The sequence below is a fragment of the Pleurodeles waltl genome, chromosome 5, assembly GCF_031143425.1.
Source record: "Pleurodeles waltl isolate 20211129_DDA chromosome 5, aPleWal1.hap1.20221129, whole genome shotgun sequence".
NCBI classification, from domain to species: domain Eukaryota; kingdom Metazoa; phylum Chordata; class Amphibia; order Caudata; family Salamandridae; genus Pleurodeles; species Pleurodeles waltl.
The window spans coordinates 1,697,121,044-1,697,146,526 of NC_090444.1; the positions used below are offsets into that span (position 1 = coordinate 1,697,121,044).

A 25,483-nucleotide genomic window follows, 5' to 3' on the forward strand; every position below is an offset into this window, starting at 1 on the left:
TATGTAAGCTTTTATTCTAAGTAGCCTATATGCATTCGTCAATGGGTTAATTGATGCCCAGATACTAATGCGGTTGTCTTTGCACCTGGGGTTCACCTCCAGGCCTCGAAAAATCTACTTGCTATGGAGAGTCCTATTTTATCGGGTCAAGTTGTTTTTAGGACCTACTCACCCATTCTGGCGAGTTGACAAAGAATAAGTGTTCTGTTCAGTCAGAAAGTGGAGGAGCAATAAAGATGCCTTTAAATCTTATTCTTGTCACATTTGCTCTGTGTTCAGTGACAGAGATCAAAAGTCAGTTTGTCTTACAATTAATTTTACTTCTCACTGCGGAGTTCCAGGATTTTGCCAGGTTTTTCCTAACATTCAACATTTAAAAAGTTAAGTCAACTGTACAAACATTTTCAAAATATATTTCAGTAATTGTGAAAGCCCACTGTTTGTACTTCTGTGTGATGAAAAAAAAGTTTAAAGGATGAAAACAAATCAGAACTCTTTACCTGGTTATGTGCAAAGAATAAATTCTGTTTTCTGAAACCCGATTTTCACAAATTGTTAATACATTACATAGTTTTATCAATAAAACTGCAAATTAGTTTGAAGGTTTTTGAACATTTCTTGGAAATGTTCTGTTTATAAATGACAGTGTGCAACCACATCATGCTTTAGTAATATATTTATTAAAAGTGAGTGTTTAAACAAACTGAGAAACACTCCTGCCCTGATGGCAAAGCTATTAGTGAACTGAGAGGCAAGTAATGGATCATGTGTTCATTATATGTGGGATAGATTATTTGTCTACATGGAGCAAACTTTTAGTCTATTGTACAGCAGAAATGCTGAACTCACATATCTGAAGGTACACTCATATGTGACAATGAAGTAAAAAGGCGACTCTGTAAACTACAATATATGACTAAGATCACACAATTTGAGACTCATTTATGGGTCAAGTACATTACAGTTAGGGTCGAGTAGATTAGTCAAGCTACTTGACCTGCAGGTCTACTAACATTTGTATGATTTCGAGGCCTGACCTCTTCATTAGTATATGCAGCTCAGCGCTTCTGGACAGTAATTATACATCTGTTTACACTAGTAGCAGATTCATCTAAACAGGAATGAAGGCTAGAAATGTTGGCTTGTGTCGCAGGAGGGAAGAGGAGGCAGAAGCGTCTTCACAGGAGGATAAAAGGAAGAGCCCGATGGCTGATTGGCTATACTCAATGGTCTTTTCTTTTCCAAATGGTTCACAGGAAATGTAGTCTGTTTTCTTATTATGTTCTTTATATGGCTGTTGTCAGTAATAAAGTCAAGAAAGAAAAGCGTTATCCTCGCCTTCTTGTCCTTAACAGAATTGAAACTTTCCATAACAATAGCTAGGATATTTTTCATAATGTAGAACTTTAATCGACAACTACCATCTTTGCCATCACATTCATTGTCAAAAAGAGTTGGGATTCGGTCTCGTATAGGATACTAATTTTGGTCTCAGGTCAAAATGCAGTACAACAAGCTGCTAACACCAAGAATGCAACATATCCTCATCATTCAAGCCAAGCAGGGGTACCACGAAGGTGTTTCTTCCTCCCCAATATTATTTAACTTGTCAGTGGAGACCACGGTCTCCTTAATGAGAAATCATCATTCAAACACAGGCATACAAAGTTACTCCCATCATAGAGTTACTTATTTGGGAAAACATTACCCTACCTAAAATACATTTAAGAGAATATCTCATCTATCAAGAGAGATATGTGAATTTGAAAAATATGCCAACCTACCCACTAATTAGCACAAATAGGAACGTTTGTCATTAACAGACGTCACAGTGAAAGTGACCCACTTTAGGTATCAAATGGCAAGCCCCTCTATCAGATATTTAAGGGTGAATGTGTTATATACTTGGGTTACAATATACCAATGCAAAAAACAAATCTATAGGTTCTAGAAGTTGAGAAACTGATTTCGCTTCTCTAATCCTTATTAGGTTATCAAGTAGTAAAGTTTCATATGTAACATTATGGTATACTGGCACAGAAACAGTTCTCCATCTGAGTGGAGTAGGTCTTGTATATCGAATATCTATTTATTTTCAACTAATTGGCACACTGCAGTTGAAGAAACAGGTGCAGCCACAATACACTTCTTTGGGTGCCTTGAAAGCACCAAATAAAACTTAGTACCTGCGTCCTTACATGCCTCTATACCTTTTTGGTTGATCGGAGGTATTGATGTCATGCTTGAAGTAAATAACTAAACATCATTATATCAAATGGATATTAGCTGCACCGGGTATCCATTTTTCAAGGGGACGTTCACATCTGTATAATTTAAGACAGGTGCGCTGTCCCTACTTACTCAAAAGGAAAGTCTTGCCTTATCTCATGTATGGAAAGGGATCTTAATTCGCAAGGCATCATTGCTTACATTTGCAGAGTTCTAAAACAAATATCGAGTGCACCAAGCTTCCGCAGAATGCCAATCACTCAATACAACGCATATTTCTATGTAAGGTACATGCATTTTGGGTTTACAGAACCAGTATATTTCTTCATCATATACTTTGATAGAACATGTAAGTAGTTCAAAATGAGGCCACAATAAATGTACTTAAATACGTCAGACGAATCCTCATTTTCAGAGGAAGAAGGCACTACAGCAATAATACTTTTTTTTTTCTAAAAGATACAGATAAGTACACCCAAGACAAGTAAAATGCAGTTATTCAAGTCAAGTTAAAACGCGATGGCAATGTCGTGTAGAAAGTAAAATCCCTTTAAGCCTTCTGACAGTGCAGCTCTATTCCTGAGATGGTAGGAACGTGACTGTGCCGCCCAGTATTGCACTGAAAGCAAAGGAAGTGACAAGTGTGAGGTCATCACAATCCACCTCAGGAAACAGTCTGCGAACCCTGATGTCTTTAAATGGAAACTTTTCTCAGACAAAATCATACCAGTATCCTGGAAAACCTGCAGATACGTACAGTTATGTACGCTGTGTAAAAATTAGCAAAGGGGGCTTCATAAGAGTAGATATGGAAGTATTTGAAGTCTTTTCGGCACAGTATTTCTGTACTTCTTTTTCAGATGCCTGGGCCAACGTTGACAGATGGGCGTATGGTACATCTTGAAGATACAATTACTGCTATTTACGATTAATGACACTCGCGCATTTTAATATATCAATGCGGCACGATTTTAGTGGCCCAGGAGTGAATCCTGTTGTACAGTTCATTCGTAAAAAGTTGTGCTAGGAAAACTAGGGCACTTTATTTCAATGTATCTAGTGTAGTGAGTTGTGACAATAAATTATGTTGGTGGAAGAGCGTTTTACTCATAAGCTTCCACTTTATTTCTTAAAGTTAATTGGTTTGATGCTTTAATTTCAGTCATATATTGGATTTTGTTGTTCTTTAAACTGCTATAGCTGTGGTGAACTAGTGGGTAAATTAATTATAAGGACCAGCACCACAGTAGTCCACTTTGGAAGGACCGAATGTTATACTCATTTGTAGCTCACATCAGACCATTACTCCAGCAGTAGGTTTCGTGCTTCATCTGAAGTTATACATTTATTTTCTTTCACTTTAAATCACTTGAAGCGGTGCGCTTCGGGAAGGCCGAATGTCGTGTTACTTTCTAGCCCACATCAGACCATTATTCTAGCAATAAGTAGGATGGGTGGGCTCCCTTGTAAGGTCTCCAAAACAACCTTACTGCACCGATTTAGCTCCGTCTGCTCAGGTTTAGCTATTAAGTAAGTATACATTCTGGCTCATTGCATGTTATCAAAGTGAAGTGAAAGATTTGCACCCGACCTAACTGAAATACATAAATAAATACTACATGTACTACAGTGTGGGTATTGGAAGACACGCTCGCGTCCCGTCTAAGGCCACAAACAACTGAACCAGCCCAGCCCTACCAACGAGCCCTGATCTTAATGACTCTGCCGCAACAACATCCTTAGGGAGACATCTCCGGGAGGTTTTAACTTCGACCGATGTAGATAGCGCCCCTGCGACGCAGAGCAGCAGAACAATGTAGCGGAATTACGACTGCAATAACAGGGATCCGCTTCGCCGACTGGATCCTAAACCACAGTCTCTCCTCCACCTATGGGTCTGAAGTCTAACTGTAAACATGACTAAATTGAGAGTGGATCCATGGACCCAAGACATTCTCATTTTCTGGGACGTGACATTTAGGGCTCAAGTATGCACGTCAGTACAGGCCATTGTGATGTTTACACTTACGGATGCGGAGGGTGGTGCCGAGGACCTGCGAACGGAGGTGGAGCTGGAAAAGGGGGTGGGGGGCAGGGAGGGCACCCAAATTGGAAGGACTGTTATTCAATGATATAAACCGCGCGTGCATGCGATATGCAGGAACAGTGCGTGGAGACAGAGAGGAAAGTACAACTATGCCAGGGAGTTGTGGATAAGGCTAAGGGGAAAGCTCTGCGGACTAGTTATACTGCTGCAACAGGCACAGTGGAACCCACTCCCACCCGTTTGCTCCTGGGCCTCTATCCAGGATGTCTTCGTCCCGCTGAGTGTACGCTGGCAGTTCCAGCTGCAAAACTTACCCCGGGCTCCGCGGGCCGCCGCTTCCGTCTGCTGTCACCTGTCGCTCACTAACTCGCTCGCCCTCCGCTCCTACAGGGAGCCGCGCAGGACAAACCAGTCCGGGCTCGCGCACAGCTGTCAAGTGGGTGACGTGCACAGTAAGCGAAAGGAAGCTCTTCCTGATGCCTCAGGGGTACGTACAAAGGCCTAGTACCCCGGGGGTACCGAACAGCGCCCCGGAGGGAATTAGTACATTAGTTAATTAGTAGTTGTTTAGATGGACTTTACGGGGTTGTCTCCAAATCAAAGCACATCACCAGGTTTCTCTGAAGTCCGTAGCCTTTGACGAGTCTAATAAACCACTGCTGAGCCCCTAGGAAGCTAAGTCATTTAAGTTTGACGGGTCCAGGTAACTTGTGACGACGTTCAAATATGAGACTAGAGTGCTGACCGCCCTGATAGAGTGTTCGCCGTGTCTGGCGCCATCATGCTGCCCGCGAGACAACGTCGGAATCTTTTATTAACTTTGGCCTTTGAGGCCGGTCTCCAGACCATTGTTTAAAATTTTTATCTTTAATGATAAAGATTTTTCAAAGTGTGTTTTTCTAATTTTATTTTGCATATAGTCTTCAAAAGTGGCTATTTATTGTACTTCATGTACAATTACCAGCACTATACAGTAAAAAAAAAATATTACCAGGTGAACAGACATTGAAATAAATGAAGGGATAAGTCATGCATTGCCAGACATTTCTGGAGGACTTCAATATTGTCCACCATTGCAGGTCCCAAATATCTATGCAATTGTACTGCTTATTTACATCTCACAAAGACACTCATATATTGCATGATAATAAAAATGCCCATCCCAACAAATCTCTCCAATTTTCTCTTCCTCCAACATACCAGCTAAGGACAATAACTATACACAAAATCTCAGATTGGACAACCCAGTGCAGTAACCAATTAAGCAAACTGTAATCATAAGAAATGCCTTAAAGGTACATTTAGAGCTTATCACAGCTACCATCTTACTGAAAAACCTAAACTGTACACCATATCACGATAACTACACCTCAGTGGTCATCAAGCATGACATGGAAACACTTACTACATAGGATCAAAACACAGACTACAAATTTCAATCCACACACTCTACACATTATAGTGTGTTACCCATGTAGGCAAGTGCTACCCCCAGACAGGGGTAGTAAGAGCTATGTAAATGGTGAAATACAATACAATGTAATACCCAGTTATATTTTGATTTATTTCCAGACCCCTCTTTAACAGTGCAGTTAAAATAGCTTAAGTGGCAGTGTCAATGTCAAATTTATTGATCAGTTAATTAAAACCATTACAACGAAAAAGTACAATGAATAATACATACATTAAAAGTTAATGATAAGGAAAACAAAACAAAAAGCAATTAAGATAGGCTAAGTGTTGTGTCCATTTGCAGCACACAACGCTTGTGTGCGTTTGGCCCCTTGTGTGCCATGCTGTTTGCCCCCACTGACTGAGCTAACAGCCGCCTGAGAACTGTCACATATTTTGTGCATCTTGCCAAGGCCCAGGCAGCCAAGTGTGAAAAACAAAGATGGGATGTCTCCATAAAAGAACGTGCCCCCAGAGCCAAAGCTACTGGAATTATTAACTGTCTTCTTTCGGCTGCTAGTTTGGGACAGCAGCATAGTAGGTGTAGCCAACTTTCTTGTAGGTAAGAGCAGAGCCTGCAGACGTTTTTATACCTATGTGCGGGCCGGGAAGAATTGAAGTCCTTATTTGGGAGGACTAATGTTCGCATATACAGGATCTGGTGCCGAGTTTGTGTGTTTATTGCTTCTAGAAGGTATGGTTGAGGGGCTCCAATCAAATAGAAATCGTTTAGCACTGGCACTGTTGATGGTAATTTACCAGACCGTATGTCAAGCTCCCTTGAGAGTTCCTTTGCTCTTCTATTGATTGATGCTTTCCAAGCACTGGATGTCACCTTGTCTGCCATCTAAATGGAGTCACCCGTTTCAAAGGTCTTCTGTGCTTTGCTTAAATGCGTGTACCACAGGTTGCCAGAAGTTTCAAAAATCGTTCTCAGGTGGTGTTTTAGGGTGAGCAAATTGCCCTTCCTGAGGCTGATGTAATATTTCAGGATGGCGGCTTGACAGTCTATCTGTTGTGACAGTAGGCCCATTTCCTATCTGAGCCTGGCGCGACAGGTGTACTTCGGTTGTTGCAGGATTTGAGGCAGCCGAAGCCCTTCTGAGTTGGTTATTCAATTGGGCAAATCCGTATGTAATGGCAGCAGCTTTATGTCTGATCATGCTTTTTTGTGTCCCTGCCATGTTGTTTTCTGTGAACCACACGCCCAGGTAGTTATATTTCCTGGCTGTGCAAATAATCTGGCTTCCCAGTTGCCAGGTTCTGATTTTCTTGTGCTTGTACCTTCCAAATATAAGGACCTTTGTTTTTTCCTGGTTAACCTCCAGCTGGTTAGCCTTGTTGAAAGTGTTCAGGGCATTTAGGGCTCGCTGTAGTCCGGTTTTTGTGCAGTCCATTATCACGATGTCATCAGCACATTGAATGATTTTGAGTTTTGTAGGGCCAATCTTGGGTAGAACCAGACTGCTGGCCTTCAGATATTGCTCCAAGTCTGCAGTATATAAATTAAACAGTAGTGGAGCCAAGACACAGCCCTGCTTTAGGCCTCTATTAGTTTCGATTTTCCGTGATAATGATCCTGGCCGTGTGAGAACCCGGACCCAAGTGTGGGAATACAGTGAGATGATAGCTTTTAAGAGATGTATGGGAATGCCCCATTATGACAACTTCTTCCACAGAGTTTCACGGTCTACCCCATCGAAAGCCACACTGTAATCAACAAAGCAGCAAAATAGCGGCCGGTGGTCAATGTTGGCTGCTTGGTACTGCAAGTATGCTAGTGCCACGATGTTGTCCACTGTTGAGGCCCCTGGTCTAAAGCCAAATTGGAAAAATGGCTGGATTTGACGCTCCTGTGCCTAGGCTTCCAGTTGTTCCAACAGCAGTCATGCGTACATTTTTGCCTCCACATCCAGGAGGGCAATCAGACGATAGTTAGAGGCTGCTGGGCGGTCCCCCTTTTTATAAATTGGGCACAGTATAGACACTCTCCAGGATTCCGGGACAGTGGTCAGGTGATACGCAGTGTTAAATATCTGTGACAGCCTCACTGCTCAGTCCGATGGTGAGCATTTGAACAGAGAAGCAGGTATGCCATTAGGCCCTGGGGCATGGTCCTTCTTAATCCTCTTTATGGTGTTCTCTGTCATACTAATGGAGAAAGGAGTCAAGACCGTGGCTTTTGCATCATGCGGTGCGGCTGACTGATCTGCTTCATTCTCTTGTTGTTTCTTGGCCATTAAAGGGGGCTTATCGCTGTAGGGTGAGGATGGAGACTGAATCTTATCCAGCCTATTACTGGCCAAGTCTAGTACTGTTTCTGTGGTTGTGTATAAGAGTGTGACGTGAGAAACCCATGCTGACTCTGATACACCTTTCTCTCTTGACTTATGGCTGTTCCTTAGCTTGTTTACATGGTCCCAAAATCGGGCGTGATTTGGGTCCTTTAGGAGCTGGAATATGGTGACCCATTCTTTCCTATCTTTTTCCCCCTTGAGCTCCTGTATCTGTTTCTTAAGGGATCTTCTGCTATATGTTACTTGTGCCGCTATGTCCTGTGTGGGCTTTTGTTTGTACATAAAGCTCTACAAAGTGCCCGCCTTGCCTTGAGCACATTTTTGTCCAGTTGTAATGTCATACTTCTTCGGATGGAGAAAGGTGCATGAGCGCAACTTGACTTGCCCTGCACCAGCATGAATAGATCGCCCACCGACTTCGTCCACTATTCGAGATTCCGGCTTGATTCCCGAGGCTGAGTTTTTAACCATAAGGTTATTTTAGATGTATAGTCTGATCTCCATTTGAGTCTTCTCACCGGGTGTACCTGCTCTGTGCCCATTTAGTCCCCTACCACTGCATACTGCTCTGCTGCCTGAGCTTGTAATTCAATGATACATTTCAGGGGATTGTGATCGCTCTCTGCCCTCTCAGAGACTTTGAAGTGGCTAAGTCTCTGCTTGAGCTTTTCTGAGAGGTACACGTAGTCAATATTTGAGCCTCCCTTGAACGATGAAGGGAAGGGGTGACCATTCCAATTATTCATGTACTCCTGTCGGGTTGAAGATAGTCTGAAGGTTGTAAAGAAGTTTTGGAGTAATTGGCGGGCTCTGTCGTGGGGGGGATCCTCTGTTTGTGCATCAAGCCCATTTATATTAAAATCACCCAGCATCACTATTTCATGGCCGGGACGGCTGAAAATGACTGTTTCCAAGTTCTCCAGGAGTTAGAGGATTGTTACTAGCTTTGATTTCCTTGAAGCGTTTATATAGCAGTTGATTAATATCAGATCTACATTTTGTCGAACAATGTTCACACCGCTAATGGTGATTACTTGGGCCATTTTACTGTTGATGATGAGCTCTGTGGTTGCCAAGCAAACTGCATGTTTGATGAAGATGGATAATCCACCTGAAGGCCGACTAAAAATACATGGGCGAGTGGCTGGCTGGAAGATCTCATAATAGCCTGGCAGCAGAGATGGAGCTCATTCCCAGGTTTCTTGCATACAGATGATGTCATTGGAGTTTAAATAGGACATGGCCTCGCTAGATCTGCAGATGCTGGGGAGGCATGCCACGTTCCATGACAAGAATGACAGGAATTTGGATGATCGCAAAGGGTAGTGCTCTATAGTCCACTTAGTGCTAGGACTGGTACCTTAATTCTTCCCGATCCCTCTGCTTGCTTTGCTGGAATGATTGTGTGACTGTGTGGACCTCCCTTCTATTTTGCGCACAGACTATGGTTATGGTCTGGGGGCCACTGTTGTATGGGTCCCATGGTTCCTCCCCCCACCTGAGCCTCTTAGGACAGTTTTCGGCCTTTGAGCAGGGACATTATTTAAAAGGATGAACAGGTATTTGTCAAGCGGGGGGATGTATAGTTCAATGCCCCAGTCTGCAAAGGACTCTGTTGCGTCCCAGACTGTGGCCCTCTGTGCTGCACTTTTCCAGGTTGTTTTTGTGATCTCGTTCAATGCGTTTATAGCGGGGGCTCAATCCTAACCCATTCTATATCTTCCGAGGTGATGTGCCTAAGAGCTGGTACCTAGGAGAATAAGCACAATAGATTCCTTCTGTTTAAAATGTCTATGAGACCTTTTGAGGTGTAGTGAGGGATGAACATAAGGTCCAGCAAGTCCTGCTCTACTTGATCTAACGTAGCATGTCCAGCTGACATTGGTTGCGATCTGGCCCAATGAGTGGAATCCCTACCAGTAGGGGCGTGATGAATTACATTTGCCACTGAATGGAGGGCCAGGTCTCTGTTGCTCGTAAAGCTGGTGGTACCCGCTGTGTGCTGTAGTTGTTGTGCCCTCCTCGTGCCTGTTTGCAACTCATAATGATTGTCCTGTGTACTGTGCGGGCTAGAGTGCTCCCTTGCGCCCTCCTTGCAGGAGCAAGCTGTTGTGATCCTTACTGGGGTAGTTATCGGACAGGGCCTTAGATATTGGGTTCTGTGATCCTCAGAAGATATCTGAACCCCCAGGCTTCCTGGTGTTAAGGCTGGACCGCTTTTACTATTGACTGATGTCAGACACGGCCCAGTGGATTCTGCTGCGTCATGCTCCCTGGGAGGCGGAGTTGTTGTCGCTACTATGTGTTCTTATGGTTGAGCCTGTAGCGATTGAAAAATAGGGAAGAGCTTCGCTGTGCCACTAACTTCCGGTACTTCAGCGGCAATATTTATTTTGAGCCTTTTGGGTGATCTTGTTTGACATCTGTGTTTCTTGGCTTGCTTTTTTTGTTTCTTCCTCGCTCTCCTTGTGAGAGCAGTGGATGAAACTTGAGTGAGCTTAGTGAGGGAGGTACATGATAGTGTTGTTTCACCGACGTTACTGGTGACATCTTCAGTATTTGATTACGGTTTTCCACACGTGCAGGACTTTGTGTCCCTGCTTAGGCATGGGGAAGGTGTCTGAAGTTAGGCTTTCAGCTCCAGGAGATGTACGGGATGTACTACCTGGAGTTGCCCTTGGTACAGCAGTAGTTTGGCCTTGTACTAGAGCTGGTTGGGCAGGTTGGCACCTTTGGGGGGGAGAGGTTGCCACAATGGTTTTGTCACTTCTTGCTGTCACCTTGACTACTCCAACTAGCTCACTCAGAATATTTGGTAGGGAGCATAGCTTGTCAAGGATTGGAGAGCAAGAACATTGAGCTCCCTTCTTTATGGTGGCGAGGTGGTTCTCCATGTGTGTTACCTTTGTTCTAATTTCAAGTAGGTATGTGGCCAGGGATTGAAACAAGTCAAGTTGTAGCTCCATCTTATTTGACTGACAGAGAAGTGCCCTTGCCATAATGTCCTGCGAGGCTCTGATAGCTACCAGCTCTTGTGCATTTGTGGAGCACCCCGGACTTCTCCTTGGAGATGGGCCGCCTCCGTCCTCACTCAAGTGTGTCTTTGATGCTGTTGCTGTTGTAGTGAGGCTGAGTGTTCTGTCAATCTGCTCCTCTAGATTGTTGAGGAACTGCTCGGACAGAGCCCCTAACTCCTGATCTGTGATACTCGACCTGCCCTGGTTAGTGGGCAAGGTTATTGGTTCGTCCCCAAATGTAAGCGATGTCTCTAAGGGGTTAGATACCTCCACCAACTTCCCTTGTACTGGGGACCACTCAAGTTCGCAGGCTACTTAGGCAATGGTCATCATTTTGTGCGTTTGATAACCAACCCCCAGAAGGACCACAGGAGTGTTGAGGTGTTGAGCGGTGGTGCCTTCTGTAGTGGTGAAGACTTTGTTGAGAAGTGGTGATGATATGATCCCTGGCGGGGAGCAGACCACTGAAGTGTTAAGGTACTGAGCCGCACTATCTGCTTCAGTGGTGAGACCTCTGTTCAGAGTTGGCAATGATGCGGTCCCTGCTTGAGGCAGGGAAAGTGGGAAGATGTGGGACTCTTGATGACCAACTATTGACGCGGGGCATGAGAGTGATCTATGGACGTTAGAACCCCTGTAGATACCTCTGCTGCGACCGTGCCATATGCGGGGGTTAGCTCCACTTTGATGGATTGGGCATCTGATTCCTCCTCTGTTACGTGCAGCCATACTCACGCTCTACCTCACTCTGGGCCTTCTGCTGCTGTTTTGCAGAGGAATCGGACTACAGACTCCTTCCGTTCCGGTCGAACCTGTGTTGTTGTGTGGTCTGGGGGGGGTTTCTCTGCTTCTTCGAGCGCCCTATCAGCCAGTGTGTGAGCAGTACACCCCCCCCATTGTTTTAACTGCAGGGTCGAGCAGTCCCCCGTCCTTTGCCGGCATGTGTTGGCATCGCCAGCTGGGGCTGCGCTGGGTATCTAGGGAGCTTGGTGCGCTTGGTGATCTTGGTGTCTCTCTCCTCGCGTGCTGTAGGCGCTATAGGCATCCCACTCACAATGCTGTCCAGTGCTGTCCACTGTGCATGTGCTTGTTGCTCCTAGCTCCTGGCACCTGTTGCTCCTGATATACTTGTCCAGTCTTTGTTTGTGCACTGGGCGCTGCCTCACCTCCAAGCCCACTCCCTGCGGCTAGCACTGTTGTGCGGTGGAGGGGCACAAGCACACCACCTGGGTAATGCTTGGTAGATCTATCTGACTGGCAGTGAGGTGAAGAGCGTTGAGGACTGGGCAGTGTGATATTGTAGTTTCTTGCAATTTGAGTCCCAAGTCTGGTGATGATTTGATCTTGTTGTCTTCTCAAAAAATAATAGTAAAATACATGACAACTGAAATACTTGTTTGTGCATTGTAGATGTTGCAGATTGTAGGCTTACTGTTCAGAGAGGTAGATTTCACCGCTCCATTTTTGAGTAGCCCATACAGGTTTTTCAGCATTTTGGGACTTGTAGTCCTGTGTATCCCATTATAAAATTAGGACTTACAAATACCAGAATGCCTAATTGAAACCAATAGGGGATGAGCTGTTCACACAAGGATCTGTGAAACTCATAAGCCCTGTCTGTGGTCACTAGCAGGGATGATGCATGTGACAAATGAACATTTTGACCTCAACTTTGGATATGCACCTTGAGCTTGCATCATAGGTACTAGAAGGAGTGGTGTGGGAGGTGCTGCAGCACTTCTGAAACATGCTGGAGTTCAGAAGGTGAATAAGCAATAATAGTGGCTTTAAATTTTGTTTTTATCTTGTCACATTGCTGTGCATTCAAAGACTGAGGTCAAATGACAGGCTATGTCTTCTCACAAACTGCTGCTTATTCTCTTAACATGAAGATTAGCCTTTCTCTGATTGAAATTTTGTAGTATTTTGTAAAGTGAACTAAGAACTAAGGGCCAGATGTAGGAACATTCCGAATTGCGACTCGCAATTTGCGAGTCGCAATTCAGAATGTTGGATGGTGTCCCTGACACCATCTACGACTTGCAAGGGGGTCGCAAAGGCCCACCTCATGAATAGTCATGAGGTGGGTCGCAATTTGCGACCCCCTTGCGAATGGCGGCACTCACAGGGATGGTGGCCTGCTGCGGACAGCAGACCACCATGTCTGTGACTGCTTGTTAATAAAGCAGTTTTTGTTTGTTTGTAATGCAGCCCGTTTTCCTTAAAGGAAAACGAGATGCATTACAAAAACGAAAAATGAAACGTTTTAGTTTCATGTTTTTCATAGCAGGCAGTGGTCCCTAGGACCACTGCGTGCTCTGAAAAAATGTTTGCAGTGCCATTTGCGAATGGGTTACCACTCATTCCTAAAGGGAGCAAACTGCGATTGGTTTGCGCCCGCGTTCGCGGTCACAAAGCAATCCTGCATTGACCTGCGACTCGCAATTAGGAAGGGAACACCCCTTCCTAATTGTGACTCGCAAACCCGTTTTGCGATTCAGTAACCAGGTTACCGAATCGCAAAACGGGGTTTTTGCATTACAAAGTGCTTTTGCACATCGTAAACAGTGAAATTCACTGTTTGCGACGTGCAAAAAGCTTTGTACATCTGGCCACAAGTCACAATCTTGCCTGGTATACAGGGAAGATAAAAGGAAAGGCTGCAGGATGTCTATTTTTTGCCAACACACAACATATTAATACCTGTAAATGAACTGTACAAACATTTCAAAAGATTTCACTAGTTAGGAGAGCACAAATAAAGCACATTTTTTGTAATTCTGAAGTGTGATGGAAACAAAGGTTTGAATACAATCAAAAGAAACCAAGACCCTTTACTCAACGATGCAAAAATGACAAATGCTTGCTGAAGCCTCACACCTTATCTATTGTTTGTGCTGTTTATATTTTTTATTAGTAACATTTCATATCTGCACATTTAGAGACTATTTCAATGGAAAATATGCTACCTGTAAATGACAGTGTGCTACCACACCATGCTTTAGTAATATATTTGTAACTGTGCTCTCCAAATTTTACCACAGGCCACATACTATACCCTTACCTCTCTCAATCTAAATGCTTGTGGCTCCTTTGATACTCTTGTTCCTTGTGTGACACTTAGATTTCTTGTACAATCCCTATGACGTCAGTGATGTAATACTGATGGCAACATACCCACTCTGAAAATTGTTCCACCACCATTGGCTTGTGTTATTTTAGCGTTCCCATAAGTATTTTGTGAGAGTACAAAATTCACAAAAGAGAGGAGTACACCAAAATTATGCATTCTAAAGTGCCCCTATACCCGCTAAAGCAACAAGGGTGCAGGGGTATGTAAGCTCTGTGTCCCAGTCGGCATCACATTAAAATGTCCCTTTAGGGCAGAGTGTAGTGGGATCTCTCATTCCTCACTCCATCCCTGGCTCAAACAAGCGCCTGTCATCTGCAGCCATTCGACAATCAGCCAGACCCAAAATGAAGAACTGAACAAAAGAGAGTCCAGGCTATCAACTAAGGGGCAAATTGAGCCACATGTCTTGCGTCCAGAGCGGAGTCGGAGGAATAGCAACTGGGATGCAGAGAGTCAGATCCTAGGTGCGTTGTGCCTAGAAGATGCAAGGTAGGCACTGCTCCTGGTGACATCTGATGCCACTATAGGGAAGTGCTCTTGCACCCTAACAGCTGGCCGGCATTTAACAGGGGCACACGGACATGCTTTGGTGTGGGCCCGGCTCTAAGAAATTTTATGTGGATGGGCAAAGGGTGCATTCGGGTGGGCCTCTACAGGCCTAATTTGTGGCTTCTGGAGGTAGCCTGCAAGCACTAAATTATATCATATCTACTTCAAGACATGTTTGCACCACAATACAAAGGATACATTCTGTGTGTATACATTGCATGTAAAGTTGAAGGGTAGTTTAATTGCCTGGCTAATCCCTTGTCCCTAGGCATACATGCACTTCCTATGTGTTACATGCCAATCCTTCTGCTGGGACAAAACTAATTACACATGTTTTGAAAGAGGACAAGGACAAAAAATGGAATATAGCCTTAGTGCTCTCCACTGGGGGCTATACCGGCCATTAAAGCTCCCACTTCAGCGTTAATAAGGAAGCAGGACTTTAATTGCTGGTATTGCCCAGCTACGAAGGACTATAAGGCTATTAGAACAGTTTGCCACTAAAGAGCAGAATGTTCTAATAAATAAATAAATAAAACATAGTCCTCAAGGAGCCCAAGGGGATTAAAATCCCCTCAGTCTCCGTGAGGCCTTTGTTCACAGCAGTTGCTGTGAACAAAGAACATTGGAATGTTGACGCACTGGGTCTTTACTGGCCAGTAAAAGCCCAGAGCACTCCATTGTGTGCAATTGAGCTCCCAACATTCCAATGTTCCAATCTAGCCTTAGAACCCGCCGTAGCGGGCTCTACCGGCTATTAAAGGCCCGCTCCCGCGTTAAATGCCCGAGCCGAAGGCGAGGGCATTTAACAAGGGAAAGGGCCTTTAATAGCCGGTAGAGCCCACTACGGCGGGTTCTAAGGCTATTAGAACATTCTGCCACTCAGGGCAGAATGTTCTATTAAAAAAAACAAATTGCTCACGGAGCCCGAGGGGATTAGAATCCCCTCGGGCTCCGTGAGGCTTTGTTCACAGCTGTTGCTGTGAACAAAGCGAACATTGGAATGTTGGCGCTGCGGGCTTTTACCGGCCAGTAAAAGCCTGCAGCACTCCATTGTTTTCAATGGAGCTGCCAACGTTCGAATGTTCTAATAAGTGTTAGAGCACTGATGCCAGGCAAAGATCTCTAGTTGAGGCAGTACAGTCCAGCCAAGGAGGGGGGCAGATATGAAGGGACAGATGTCAACACGCTTATACTTTTTGTTAAAGTTTTCCCCATCCTATCCACCTAAAGCAATACTTGTGGTTGACCACCTTGGACATGGACTGGAGAGAGCAGATACAAACTAATGCCAGCCCTTTTGCTGGACTGCTTTAAAACACGGGAATTTCTGACTAGATGAGATAAAGGCTGTCTTCCAACTTCTGTATGTGGTAACAGAGTGGACTGGCCATTTATCTGTTTCGGCAATTCCTCACAAAGATGTGGGTCTGGGGCTACTAGACGCCTGCTTCAGAAGGGCCAGGGCTGCCTCCAGCAGGAGCTCGGTACAGGTGGATAGACCACTGAAGGCTTGAGCCAGATGTGTCTGGCTCAGCTCAAGCTTCTCTTGGACCTTCAAGCCCAAAAAAGCTAAGCTTTCATTTGGCCTGTGCCCGGTTCCCTCTTTGTCTCTCCTTAGCTTTACAGGGCCTTATAAGATGCACTGTTTTCCAAGTCTCTTCATAACTGTTAACCTAAATAGCGATTTTCCCTTTTTAATGTCAAGAGAAGATTTCTGAGTTGGGAGTTCCAGTTGAGTAACACTGCTCTGGCTCCCTCTGTGCTGGTCTTCAGAGAAGGATTCTCTCCATTACTATCTCCACCTGACCACTGACCTCCTTTCAGCCCTAATTATCCACGTTCCTACCATTGCTCTCCTATGTGCCTAATCCCACTACAGACCTTGGGCCCCAGCCACTTATCAGCCACCATCTATCTCCATTTTTATTATCCCCTTAATGTTGTAATAACCACAAAGTTTATTATTAGGATAATGAAAGAATTTCAATGTCCCAGTACAAAATCTCCCAAGGTCATGTAGTTTCCGTTTCATACTTATTACAGTAAATATACTTTACAATGTGTTCTACAGTTCCCCGATGACCCACCTGATAATTAAAGAAAGGAAAGCAGAAAGATGTTGTTAATAATGAAATCAACTATTTTACAGAAAGTGTTTATCATGGTTGGGTCTTTGCAGATGCTTAAAACTTGAACAAATGGCCACACGCTGCCGCAACATTCTCTTACCTGCTTGGAACTTTAATGTGGATCTCTGCCTCGCGGCGCGAACTTATAAAGCAGCAGCTGCAGGCTTCAGGAAAGCTCAGGAGAGGTGTCGTTCTTTTAGGATTAACTTCTTTCCTCCAGTGATGAATCATAATAGGAGGTAGAAAAACAACGTTCGGCTTCCCATATGGAGGAACGTTTTATTTAGAATGTATATGCATTCTTTATTTACTTTGATGCCTTCACTGGGAGGGCCAGTGGTCATGTTTGGGTGGGCCTGGCCCACCCGCTAGAGCTGGGCCTGCTTTGGCGTCTCCCCTGCCCTGTGCTCTAACTCAGCTTAAAGGAAGATCCAGAGGAGCATGGAGGACAAGACCTGCGCTGAGGGCCAAAGCATCCCCAGAGATAGTGACAAGCAACCCCAGAGGTAAAGTGAGAACATACCCCCTGACAAGAAAACAAGGAGAACTGCTTCCTCAGGTACATGCTGAAGCAGATGACATGTCAAGGGTCAGCTCTGGGCCTGCGCCAGTGGATTCATGGCAGCAGTGGGAGGCCTCTCCACTAGACTTGTTTGGTGGCATGCAGGGCTTCAAGTGGGATGAAAAAACTGGGGGGTCTCTCTAAGTGGCGTGGCTGATGTTATTAAGGACTGGCTTAAAAACCTAAACCAAAAGTCTGTGCTTAGCATAGTGTGGTGCCCGACTGGTATCTTGCTGCTTCTTTCTGTCATTGAATTCAGATAGATAATACAACAATTCAATTTCTACCTACAACACACCAGGACTATTGGCTTTGTCAATGGTTGTTAGTTGCATACAATAAATAAGCAACCACAATGGCTTCATGATATAAAATATTGGAAATGCTTCAGTTCTGAAAAAAATGATACTTTAAAAGAACGGAGTCTCTTTAAAGTTACTTCAAAGGCAGTGTAGGATGGACCTGCTGTAGAGGTAAGATTTTTTTCACCCATAGGTGGAGGCAAAGATGGAGACCCACCTCAGCACCTGCTTTTAAGCAGGACCCAATCCACTTATAGCTGGGCCCTGGTGGCCTGGCGTGCCTACGGGATTGACTAGGGGCTGATGGTCCAGTGCATTTTGGGGAAGGTCGACAGGGAGCTCAAAAAAGACGAGCAGCTTTGTGAGCGAAATAAACCCCAGAAATAGACATGAGCAATTGCTGAGGTTAAGCAAGAACATAACCCCTGACAGGATAAGGAGCAGAAGATGAACCTCAGGTCTTTGCTGAGGTTGCTGCGCAAAATCCCAAACTTGCCCCAGGGATTTGGCTGCAGCAGCGGAAGAGTCATAGGTACACCCTGGTAGTGACACAACTTAGTGGGGATGCAGGATTGGCAGGGGAGCTTGGAAGGCCCCGCTAGAGAGCACTCAGTGCCAGAATCTAAGGTAACATGGTAAAGAAGTAACCCCTAGTCATTAAATGAGCATAAACCGCCGGCTGGCCTAGAGTCACACGGAAGGACGGTAACAGATAACGTCTCATGAAACCACCTCCAACACAGTCTGGGATGAGCAGTGACTAATGGGGCATAACCAGCCTAACTGATAACTCTTGAAAAGACAGCAGAGTAATCGGGTGTTGGGGGTAATAGAATCCAATCACTTGTAGAAGGAGTATGTCCCATGGACAGGACCCCTATAGCTCTCAATACAGTGTAGTTGCACGGGCCGGTGAACAAAGGAGACCAAGAGAATCTTGAAGGTGTTCATAACTTTACTGAAGAATGCCACAGGAAAAGAAAGATGGCATCTTTCACCCAAACTGCAACTGGACCTCTGCCTTTGTTCAAGACCCTCTTTTTCATTTGCATCTCCGCAAGCATAGAGATGAGCAGTGACTGTTGTTAAACGCACAACACTCGACCGATCCCCCATAACTAATCATGATGATGGAGCATGGGGCTCTATCTTTTCATCTGGGGTCAAATGGATCTTTTCTTCTCTGTTGCTAGGGGTGAAGAGATAATTTTATGAATTCAAATCGATTACAGTGCAACTCAAAGGTCACACATTAAACCTCAGAGTCTAAATTCAATTTTCAAAGGGCTTTATTACAGACTCGAAGCCAAAGTTACATAGGTGAGTCTTAAAACCACAGTATAGAGACACAAAATCACCAATGGAGATGTAAGGCGTTGCACAGTATTAAATTGAAGCAACATATAAAAGACCAAAACTTCAATAGCAAAATTGCAGAAAACCAGGAAATGTACTTGATGTCCGGATTCTAAAATTAAGTTCTCTTACCTAACCATTGAGCCTAGCTCCTAAACTATTCTAATACTAAAGGAAAATCTGAGGATAGTTAGCAAACATAGGAGATTCTGTCAAAGAGTAATGTGGTGGCAAAAGACTACATAAAAAGTATGAGGTCTATACCTCAAAAAGGTCTGCTCTGAGCAAGGGGCAGTGAGAGTCTGAATCCTTTGCTAGTAAAACTACTCTTAAATCTTGATTATTCCAGGTGGGAAGACATCATGACAAAAACTCTCATTTAAAAAACAAAGCTGTAAGGCAGTTATAATTAACAATTCAGTCTTCAGCAGCCTTCCACTCCCAATCTTGTTACACCCTCACATTCAGGAATCTCAAAACCTATGGCTGCCAGTGCCAGGATACTCCTTTCATCCGGTAATGTTCTGTCAGACCCTCTTATTTCTCGTGCACCACAAGCTCCTTGTTCACTTCAGCACCTGCAGCTTTGGATAAACAAGCTTTCACGTTGAAGATTAGAAAATACAAAAAGAATGTGTCCTTCACCCTAACCAACTAAAATGAACACAATTATACTTTTAGTTCAAATACATTTAAATGTCTAGCTCCTTGAATATAAAATGATTATAAAGAATAACATTCCTAAAATACTACAACACTGACATTCTTGAAAGTGAGTATTAATGTGGCTTGCATAAACGTTAACTCTTATTATGCACTTTTACTAATATATCTCAGTGGACTACATCTAACAATTCATTTTGCATATTAAAAAAGGAAAATAACCACCCCTCCTTCTTCACATTTTGGGAAGAATAATGGCACAGCCAGATTTTTCTCCTTCAATAGCTAAAACTACTTTTGATCTGCCCGAACACTGCCACTATTGACACATTGATTAAGAATCTCAAAACAAACATGGCATCTCACAAACAAAAAAGTCTCCAGCTTGAAGGGTATGTTAAATAAAGCAGCGGCCAAGAAACAGGAGAAATAAATGGTCGGGGGGATCGTGCTCACTCGCCACACGGACTTTCACAAAGCACAGCTGAGGCATATTTTACAGGCATCTTTGTGGAGGAACTGTTTACAAACTCCAAGAGGACACTGTAGCCCTATGAGGAGGCGTCTCCAGAGACAGTAAAACATGATTTTAGTGAGCTGGGACTGCAGGTCTTCATGTAAGAGGACATGGTGGATGCCAGGGAGGAGGAACTGGATTTCTTTTGGGGGGAGGTGCTGGAGCAACGAGACCAAACAATTGAGCTACAGGGACACCTAGAAGAGCTACAGAACAGATCATGTCGATCTAACATTAAAATCAAAGGGGTGCCTCAGGGTATAGCAACATTGAGAACTATGTTAAACGCCTTCATGCTGCCCGGCCTCGCTTTGAAACATATCCAACTTAACAGAATGCACCAAGTGGGGAAAGCCCCCAGTCCAAGAAATATTCCATCAGATATCCTCTCCTGTGTACACTATTTCGAACAAAAAGAGGAGATCATAGCAGCATCACATTCAAATCATACAATCTCTTTAGAGGGAGCAAATATATCCCTTTTCTAGGACTTGTTCCCAACCACTTTGCAGGAGAAATGACAACCTAGATAAGCCACTTCAAACCTAAAGGAGAATAGAATATATTATTGTTGGGGCCATCCCTTCAGTATATTGTTTGCTTTGAATGAAACACTGCACATGATAAGTACCCTGGTGGAGGCACAAGCTCTTTTGGAACTATTGGATAAACACAAGATACCTCACCCATGACATTACAACTCAGAACAGGTGAAGATTTTCAAAAAGGGGAGGAAGATGGTCCATGGTACCCTTCAAACACTCCTCCTTGCAACCTTCACAAGAAGAAACTCAACAAGAGCGGAAAGCAGTGTCAAAAAACTGTATGCTAATATAGAAGAGCGGGAAGACTGAGCTTTACTCTATTGTTTGATGACAGTTGAGCAAGAATCCATGTGAAAGACTGGTACAATGTCCAGTAATATAAGTGGTTAGCAGTCACAGTGCTGCAGAGGGAATCAAAGAGGCATGAAGCTGTAGATTACAATGTATACATTTAAGCAGGCTGAGGATGGGAGGTGGGATTAAAGAAGGAAGAGAGATGCAGCATTTATGCACACAATGGACTGGAGAGTCAGTACGTGCACAGAGTGTAGGGTGGAGTGAAGTTAGTTGTTCTGTGTTGGAGGATCCAATCAGAAATTGCAATATACACTTAAATACAAGGCACATAGGTTGTTGAGCCTCCCTGAAACACACCCACATACTTCCAGCTGTACTGAAAACCAGATAGAATAGCAATCAATATAGAATTGATAAAAATATTGAGTGTTAATATTAAGGACCTTAACGCCCCAACTAGAGGCTGACCCCACTCACAGTGCTAAAAGAATCTGACTGTGACATCTGCCTCCTGCAGGAAACACATCTTATTCAATGTGACTGTGCTCGCCACATGCCGCAATCGTTCACTAGACAGGTAACAACAAAAAATGGGAAGTGGCTATACACTTTTCAAACAAATTTAAAGAAAACATTATCAACACACACACTGGTATACCTGGACAATTATTAGTTGTTAGAATTTCAATGGGTAGCCACATTTTTACCTTGGGATCAATCTACATGCCCAATGGCAACCAAGAGAAGTTTCTTCAGGAAACCTTTTCACAAGTCGTGACGTCATCGAATCCTGGATTCTAGTGGGAGAGGACTTGAATATAATAATGGATGCTACAAAAGACCACTCTGTATAGAGGGTGGGCCAAACAGGCACCTTGTCTGGGGATAGCCTAGAGTGGATGAAAATCCTGGGGCTAATAGACATCTAGTGGACACTGAATAGCATGCAGTAGGACTGCACTTTCTTTCCAGTCTCACAACAGTCATACACCAGGCTAAACCATTTTATAAGTATGTCAAGAATACTTGTAGATGTACAATGTACAAATATTGAGACCTCTGCTCTCTCTGACCACTCATCAATCATGCTCACATTGAGAGATCGCTACACCGACACCCTCATGGGTACTTGGACATTGAATGATAACATGCTAAAAATCAACAAGGTCAACACCCTTCTTAAGCAAAAGATTGCAGACTTCCTGCACCCTAATGATAACCCAGATGTCAGCCCTATGGGACACATTAATATCAGTGATGTGCGGGGAGCTGATCTCCCAGGCAGTGCAATACTAGAAAACACGAGATAAGAGTCATAAATTAGAGGATAGGTTGAAGGAATTGGAAGTCACTAACAAATTGATGGGCTCCAGTAAAATGCAGCATCAAGTTTCACTGGCTAGATAGCAACTTAAAGCACTAGATTAAAGCACTAGTGTAGGAAGTTGGCTCTGTATATACTATCTCAAAGTGAGAGATAGTGTACACAGAGTCCAAGGGTTCCTCTTAGAGGTTGATAGTGGCAAAATTAGATAATATTAATGGTCTATTTTGTGGTATTGTGGTCGAGCAGTAGGCTTATCAGAGGGTAGTGTTAAGCATTCATTGTACACAAACAGGCAATAAATGAGGAACACACACTCAAAGACTTAACTCCAGGCCAATAGTTTTTTATTTAGAAAAATATCGTTTCTTAATTTATTTTAGAACCACAAGATTTAAGATTTGAGGTAAGTACATAAAATGCAAGGTACTTCACACAGGTAAATAGGGAACTTTGATTTAAAACAGTAGTACACACAGTTTAGGTTAACATGGCAATAAGCTATTTTAAAAGTGGACACTGCAAAAATCAACAGTTCCTGGTGGAGGTAAGTTTGGTTAAGTTTCTCAGGTAAGTAAAGCACTTACATAGTCAGTCTCCTGGGCACAGGCAGCCTACCGTTGGGGGTTCAAGGGAACCCCAAAGTCACTGCACCAGCAACACAGGGCCGGTCAGGTGCAGAGGTCAAAGGAGCGCCCAAAACACATAGGTGCTGTAAGGAAATGCCTCCTTGGCATGGTTACCCCCTGACTTTTTGCCTTTGCTGATGCTAAGTAATGATTTGAAAGTGTGCTGTCCATTTTACAATAAATTGCACACTGGCATCAGTGTGCATTTATTGTGCTGAGAAGTTTGATACCAAACTTCCCAGTTTTCAGTGTAGCCATTATGGTGCTGTGGAGATTGTGTTTGACAGACTCCCAGACCATATACTCTTATGGCTACCCTGCACTTACAATGTCTAAGGTTTGGCTTAGACACTGTAGGGGCATAGTGCTCATGCACTTATGCCCTCACCTGTGGTATAGTGCACCCTGCCTGAGGGATGTAAGGCCTGCTAGAGGGGTGACTTGCCTATGCCACAGGCAGTGTGAGGTTGGCATGGCACTCTGAGGGGGGTGCCATGTCGAGTAATTTTCTCCCCACCAGCACACACAAGCTGTGAGACAGTGTGCATGTACTGAGTGAAGGGTCCCCAGGGTGGCATAAGACATTCTGCAGCCCTTAGAGACCTTCCCTGGCAACAGGGCCCTTGGTACCAGGGGTACCATTTACAAGGTGCTTATCTGTGTGCCAGGGCTGTGCCAATTGTGGGAACAAAGGTACAATTTAGGGAAAGAACACTGGTGCTGGGGCCTGGTTAGCACGGTCCCAGCATAGTTTCAATCATAACTGGCATCAACAAAAGGCAAAAAGTCAGGGGGGTAACCATGCCAAGGAAGGCCTTTCCTTACATACCCACCCCTCCAAAACGAAAGAAGATGAGACTAACCTTTTCCAAGAGAGTCTTCATTTTCTAAGTGGAAGAACCTGGAAAGGCCATCTGCATTGGCATGGGCAGTCCCAAGCCAGCAAGGACTTGATTCACCAAGCTTTGGAAGGTAGCAGGGGCATTGTTTAAGCCAAAGGGCATCACAGTAAACTGGTAGTGCCCATCAGGTGTAGAGAATGCTATTTTCTCTTTTGCTCCAGGTGCCATTTTTATTTGCCAGTACCCTGCTGTCAAGTCAAAGGTACTTAAGTATTTGGCTGCACCTAATTTATCTATGAGCTCATCTGCCCTTGGGATGGGGTGAGCATCTCTCTTGATGACAGAGTTGAGCCCTCTGTAGTCCACACAAAACCTCATATCTTTCTTGCCATCTTTGGTGGAAGGTTTGGGGACCAAGACCACTTGACTAGCCCAGTGACTGTCAGAGTGCTTAATCACTCCCAACTCCAGCATCTTGTGGACTTCCACTTTGATGCTTTCCTTGACTTGGTCAGACTGTCTGAATATTTTATTCTTGACAGGCATACTGTCTCCTGTGTCCACATCATGGGTACATAGGTGTGTATGACCAGGGGTTAAGGAAAAGAGCTGAGCAAACTGCTGGAGGACTTGCCTGCAGTCAGCCTGCTGTTGGCCAGAGAGGGTATCTGAATAGATCACTCCATCTACTGAGCCATCTTTAGGGTCTGTGGAGAGGAGATCAGGGAGAGGTTCACTCTCTGCTTCCTGGTCCTCATCTGTAACCATTAACATGTTTACATCTGCCCTGTCATGAAAGAGTTTGAGGCGGTTAACATGGATTAACCTCTTGGGAGTCCTGCTAGTGCCTAGGTCCACCAGGTAGGTGACCTGACTCTTTTTCTCAAGTACTGAGTAAGGGCCACTCCAATTGTGCTGAAGTGCCCTGGGAACCACAGGCTCCAGAACCCAGACTTTCTGCCCAGGCTGAAACTCAACCATAGTAGCCTTTTGGTCATACCACAACTTCTGGAGTTGTTGGCTGGCCTCAAGGTTTTTGCTTGCCTTTTCCATGTACTCTGCCATCCTTGAACGTAGGCCTAGTACACAGTCCACCACACCTTGTTTAGGGTCATGGAGAGGTCTCTCCCAGCCCTCTTTTACAAGTGCCAGTGGTCCCCTAACAGGATGGACAAACAGAAGCTCAAAGGGGGAAAACCCTACTCCCTTTTGTGGCACCTCTCTGTAGGCGAAAAGCAGGCATGGCTAGAGGACATCCCATCTCCTTTTGAGTTTTTCATGGAGCCCAAATGATCATGCCCTTCAATGTCTTGTTAAATCTCTCCACAAGACCATTGGTTTGTGGATGGTATGATGTGGTGAATTTATAAGTTACCACACACTCATTCCACATGTGCTTTAGGTAAGCTGACATGAAGTTGGTACCTCTGTCAGAAACCACCTCCTTAGGAAATCCCACTCTGGTAAAAATACCTATGAGTGCTTTTGCTACTGCAGGGGCACTAGTGGACCTAAGGGGAATTGCTTCAGGGTACCTGGCAGCATGATCCACTACTACCAGGATGTACTGGTTCCCTGGTGCTGTGGGAA

The 25,483-nt window shown here is 44.3% G+C and overlaps 1 protein-coding gene across 6 annotated transcripts in view; it reads right to left on the reverse strand.

Moving 5' to 3' along the window:
- The window catches only part of ITSN2 (intersectin 2), a 1,003,157-nt gene extending 998,436 nt beyond the window's left edge, over positions 1-4,721 (reverse strand). For 3 of the 6 annotated variants that reach the window (XM_069236034.1, XM_069236039.1, XM_069236037.1), the window contains exon 1: positions 4,591-4,721. The gene's annotated coding sequence lies outside the window, so the exon portion shown is untranslated. The remainder of the gene's footprint in view (positions 1-4,590) is intronic. The other 3 variants (XM_069236035.1, XM_069236038.1, XM_069236036.1) reach the window with 2 other exon arrangements.
- Between the last annotated feature and the right edge of the window lie 20,762 nt (positions 4,722-25,483).